General features: G+C 49.4%; 1 protein-coding gene and 1 long non-coding RNA gene across 4 annotated transcripts in view; one reads left to right on the forward strand and one right to left on the reverse strand.

The window, feature by feature from the left end:
- GNB1 (G protein subunit beta 1) overlaps positions 1-862 on the reverse strand; it is a 34877-nt gene extending 34015 nt beyond the window's left edge. The window contains exon 1 of one of the 2 annotated variants that reach the window (XM_017831245.1): positions 804-862. The gene's annotated coding sequence lies outside the window, so the exon portion shown is untranslated. Of the gene's footprint in view, positions 1-401; positions 739-803 lie in introns of those variants that run through there. The other variant, XM_017831244.1, reaches the window with a different exon arrangement.
- Positions 863-1295: 433 nt separating this feature from the next.
- Positions 1296-3988, forward strand: LOC108505346. 2 transcript variants are annotated; one of them, XR_001877460.1, is made up of 3 exons: positions 1296-1330; positions 2128-2223; positions 3531-3988. It is a non-coding gene; the product is annotated as an uncharacterized LOC108505346 (long non-coding RNA). The 2 variants fall into 2 exon arrangements; XR_001877459.1 differs by lacking the exon at positions 1296-1330 and adding an exon at positions 1337-1448.
- The last annotated feature ends 1404 nt before the right edge of the window (positions 3989-5392 follow it).

Genomic DNA, 5392 nt, shown 5'->3' on the forward strand with positions numbered 1-5392 from the left:
CGGGAGGCAAATCAGTCCCACCCCCACCTTTTTTTTTTTTTTTTTTTTTTCCTCCTCCTCCTCCTCCAGCTACAAACACACTTCTTTTTTAGGGGAGGCTGGAGCCCCGGGGAGGGGGGGGCGACTCCCAGCCCCGCCACGGGCGGGGGGCTCGGAGGGAGAAGGCGGCCCAGGGCCCCCTCCCCGGTGCGGCGGCGGAAGGGGAGGCCGGGGGGGGGAAAAGGAGAGGGAGAAAGGAGAAGTGCGGCAGGAGAAGGAGGAAGCGCGGGGGAGGGGAAGGCGCGGGGCTGAGGGGGAGCCGAGCGAAGATGGCCCCGGGGTGGGGCCGGCCGGGGCTCGGCGGGCGGGAGGCGCCGCTCCGAGGGGACCCCCGCCCTCCTTCCCCTCGCACACACGGTTACCTGCCCTGCCGGCCGATGCTCATGAACCGGGCCGGTCCGTCCGCCGCCCGCGGTCCTGCCCGCGTCCCGCCGGCCTGGGGAAGGGAAGGGAAGGGGGGGCGGAGGAGGAGGCGGCGGAGGAGGAGCGGGGGGAGCCGCCCGCGCTGCGCCCGGCGGGTCCCGGGGAAGGCGGCAGAGCCGGGCGAGAAGGAGGGATCCGCGGCAAGGAAGGGGGGTGTCGCTGGGGCTCGGCTCCTCCTCAGCCCGCTCAGCTCCCCGCAGCCATCGGGCAGCGGCAGCCTGGGCGCGGCGAACCTCCCTCCTCCTCCTCCCTCCGCCCCGCCCGTGCTGCCCGCCCGGGAAACCCCGGCTCGGCTCCCGCCCCGCCCCGGCCCCGCCGCCCCTCTCGCCGAAGCCTCTCACCGGAGGCTCCGCCGGCCCCGCTCAGCCCCCGGCGCGTTCCCTCCAGCCGAGCCTCTCACCGGAGGCTCCGCCGCCTCCACCGGGCACCCGCCCAGCGCGGCCGGGGCGGGCGGTGCGCGCGCTCCCGGGCGCCTCGCGGTGTGTGTGTGTCTGTGTATGTGTGTATGTATGTATGTGTGTATGTATGTGTGTGTGTATGTATGTATGTGTGTGTCTGTGTATGTGTGTGTCTGTGTATGTGTGTGTGTGCGCGCGCGCGCTCCCGGCCGGGCAACGCCCTTCGGCCCCTCGGGCGGGGCGGCGGCCGCGCGCGCGCGCGCTCTCGCTCTGTCGCGCTCCCGCTTCCCGCCCTGCGCGCGCGCTCCCGCTTCCCGCCCTGCGCGCGCGCTCCCGCCCCCTCAGCGCGAACAAAGGGCGCGGGCGGGCGGAGCGAGGAGGGTTCGCGGCCGCCCCGCCGGCCCTGCAGGCCGGGGAGGGGGAAAAAAAAAAAAAAAAAAAAAAAAAAGGAGGCTGCGAGAGCCTCGTGGGTAACGAAAAAAAAAAAAAAAGGCACGGAACTGCCCCGCGGATGGTGGTGCGGGAGCAGAGGGGCTGGCACGGAGCGCAGGACGGGCACAGACACGGGGCCCCCTCACCGTGTGGAACGTGAGCGCTCGGGGCTGCCCGGGGTTCCCACAGGGGTGGGAAGGGAGGGCCACAGGCCTTCAAATGCTGCTCGCAGAGGGCTGGGAGGCAATAAATACCTTTGTATCCCATCCTGTGAGGGGAGGCTGTGTGAGTCGGGCCTGTTTAGTCCAGAGAAGAGAAGGCTGAGAGGGGATCTGAGCAATCCATACAAATATCTCCAAGGCGGGTGGTGCCGGAATCTGTTCAGTGGCGCCTAAGGGCAGGATGAGGAGCAATGGCCATAAACTAAAACACAACAAGTTCCACCTCAGCACGAGGCAGAACTTCTTTCCATGGAGGTGACCCCTTCTGGAGACATCCCAAACCCCCTGGATGTGTCCCTGTGTCCCCTGCTCCAGCTGATCCTGCCTGGGCAGAGGGGTTGGACTGGAGGATCTCCAAAGGTCCCTTCCAACCCCAACTATTCCACAATTCTGTGATCTTTCCCTGGGGAACTCGACGAGCGGCAATTCCGTAGCTTAGAACTTCTCTTTTCCCAGTGTTGGCAATAAAGGTGCTCTTGCAGCCAAAGCTTCCAGAGCCTTCTTTTCATATTCTCCTCACAACATCCACCACTGGTCTGGAAGGGTTTGCATGGAAGAGAAAGTAGAAAAAAATTAATTAGCATTAAAAGAAAAATTCAATTTCTGTCTTATAGACTGGGCCTCACATAAACCAGGCAGGAGAGATGTTTCCAAGATGGGATCATTTCACACCAGAACTCATATACTGAAACCCTAATTAATACTGAAAAGTAAGTATTAATACAATATTGCATCACTTTTCCTCCTCCAACAGGGTAAATCTGGGGTTTTTTTTTCCCCCTTATTTGTTTATACCTTGTTAAAGAGTTGACATTACCTGGCTGCTTTTCCTGCAAACTCTTCCCCTAGAAGATTCTTTGCTTCTTCAGAATTTAAGCCAAACTGTTCCTTGCTGTCATGCTTTCTGAAGGGAGGTGTGGTTACCTGTAATTAGTAAGGGAAAGAGCAGGTTTGCCAATTAAACTGCAGGAAAGTGGGTTGGCTATTGTTCAGGTTGTCTGTTATGAAAAACTATTAGATCCCGGTGTGGTTAAACCTTGGTTTTGCAATAATCAAATGTTTGTTTTTAAGTAACATTTATGATGCACCAAAGCTTTAATTTGTCACCCTGAGATTTACAAATAGCAAAACAAGAAGTTTCCTGACATTAGAATAAATTATTCTTGAGTTATTGTCCCAAATTGCTTGTATTCCATCAGTAACCGTGGGGAAATAATTTCTCTTCCACCCCTGAAAGAAATACATGTACATGTGCATTGTGGACAGGAATTATCCCACTAAAATCTGTGGAACCACATGTATGCAGAGGGGAATGTCAATGTTCTTGAGGCCAGAGATTCATCCAGCACTCCCATCTGGAAAGCACTGATTAAATCTCAGCGCTTAAGGAACACCACAAGTTAATTAGATATTTGCAAAGTTTTCTAGAGATTTCAAAAGCAGTTACACACAACATTTAAGTCATAAAATCTCAGGGAGATTTATAGGAGGCAAGTTGCATGATGTTTTTTTGTTTTTTTTTTTTTGGTTAGAGATTGCTTTTAGGCTTAGCAGAGATTGAAATACCCTCTTGGGAATACACCTCAATTTGTGAGGAAAAGAATGACCACTTGCTACATCAGGGAAAAAAAAATTATATACACAAAGGATTAAAAAAAAAAGGAAGAGAGGAAGAGAAAAATCCTTGTTTTGCAAAGGAAAATTCATGTGTCTTATCAGATTTTGTGGAAAATCTTTACCTAACACTGGATCATACAGAAAAAAAATCCGTGTAGTGAACAAAAATAACATTCTGAGGTTCATAACAAAGAGAAAATCACATTTTGTTACTTCTAGAAAGCAATGGCGTTGAGGTTTTGTTACTGGACTAGAAGAACTGCTGCGTGAATTAATTATATAATGAATTATGTCATTATAAAGTATACCATTAAAAACTAATGCATGCTTTTTTCTCATTGCACATTCTTTATCATACAAATACTTATTTCTGAGAGCTGACAGGTGTTTCTGCCCACAGGTCTGTGCTCTGCCATGTCCTCAAATCCGTGGAATTGGGGTAAGGACACTGAACTATCCGATGTGTTTCTCCCACACGTACACAGAGCTAATGCTTCCACCACACCTATCCTTTTGTAAAAATGTAACTGTTGCAACAGTTCCTGTTCCTGATGCAGTGACTCAGTTATATCTTGTTCTCCAGTGAAAATTTTGATTGATACACAGTTATCCTGCTATTATGGAGAGGGATTATGAGGACTGGAAGTGGTTGTTTACAGAGGGGAGGGTTGTTCCACGTGGGCTGGGTGGGGTTTGCTTTGCAAATCTCACTGGACAAATCAGTTTTGCTGCATTTTAAAATCTGTCAGAAGAACCTCACATTGCAGTGGTTTGTTCTGATGGCCTCACACAGCCCTGTGCTGTGCATTATCTTGATTTTTTTTTTAATTTCTTTTTAATTTTTAACCTTCCTTTTCTTGCACACAGGTCCATAAACTGCCCTGGTTTGTAGTTCAGTGGACATTTATTTCAGGTCACCAGAAATAAATGGACCTATTCATTGTATGACTTGCTCTGCTTCTGCATACTACAAAAATATTGTTTGTAACTAAAATTTTAGCTGAAAAGATCTGCTAAAACCTGAAGATCTAATATAGACAACTAACTGACAAACCCAAACATTCTGTTTTTTTGTTGGGCCACTTGGTAGCTGGTGTAGCCAAAGCAAATCAAAATAAATGTAACTCGCAGAATTTCACCAAACGGTGACATTTCTCAGACCTGGGGCTTCCACACAGGCCAGGACTAGGTCAGCTCACACCAAAATAGCAGTTTTTCTCCTGAAGCTTGGGTGAGATGTACAGAAGCTCTGTGAGCAGGTTGCTCCACAGTTCTCAATTGCAAAATTTCTTGCACCTTTTTCTCAATCAGCTGCTGTTATTAACCCCTTTGTAGGGAGCATCCTGACTGAGGTGAATCTTTAGGCAGTCCCACTTTATAAATTGTTTTTTTCCATGCAAATAGCATTGCTGCCATAAAAAAATTTACATATTTTTATTGTATTGCAATGTATTGCATGATTCTTATGGCAGCTCGAGATGCTCCTGGTCTCAGAAGGACTGTCACCATCAGGGTGTAAATTATGCTCTGTAAAAAAAAGGTGAAAGATCAGCAGTTCTCAAGATTGCATAGCTCCTCAGGTGGATTAAGAACACTGCTGAAGTAATAAATAATTATGTTTTTCCTCTTTCTTTCTCTGTTTGTGACTTCAGGTAAGTGTCTCTAATAGACTTACTCAAAATAATAATTCCGAGGACCAGCTCATATCCCAGAATCACACCAGCACTGTCTCCCCTTCCATAATAATTTGCCTGCCTGTGTATCCTTTGGTTGCTGTGGTGTGCATTCTGTTAAACCTGGAGAGATCCACAGAGACATTCCCAGGAGTTTGATCCAGTTTGAAGTTCTCCATTTGGTCCCAAAAGCAAGGCAGAGCCCTCCTTTCTCCCGACTTTCCACCCAAATTAGATGAAGTTTTTACAATGTTTGAATTTCAGCTTCCTTCCCGAGTCTGTTCAGAACTCTTTTTCTTAACTATCATTTTATTTTTCGAACCCTGGTCCAGAACTGCTCCAACCTGCTGTTATTTGCCAGGTCTTTAACAGCTGAGTGACAACCATGGCTGCTCCTTCCCGAGGAAGGACCCAGGTAGCAGAATATCAAGATTGTTCATTAAAGGAAATAAATCAGTAAAAGCACACTGAGCAGAAATGCTCAGTGAGGGCAGGCAGAGCAAAAAGTAGGAGTAGCTCAGTCTCCTTAGTTACATTCTGCATTCTCACAGTTTCTTTCGGTTTCCCTGTTATTATGGAACAAAAGAGT

This window comes from Lepidothrix coronata, unplaced genomic scaffold (assembly GCF_001604755.1).
Source record: "Lepidothrix coronata isolate B3197 unplaced genomic scaffold, Lepidothrix_coronata-1.0 Scaffold188, whole genome shotgun sequence".
NCBI classification, from domain to species: domain Eukaryota; kingdom Metazoa; phylum Chordata; class Aves; order Passeriformes; family Pipridae; genus Lepidothrix; species Lepidothrix coronata.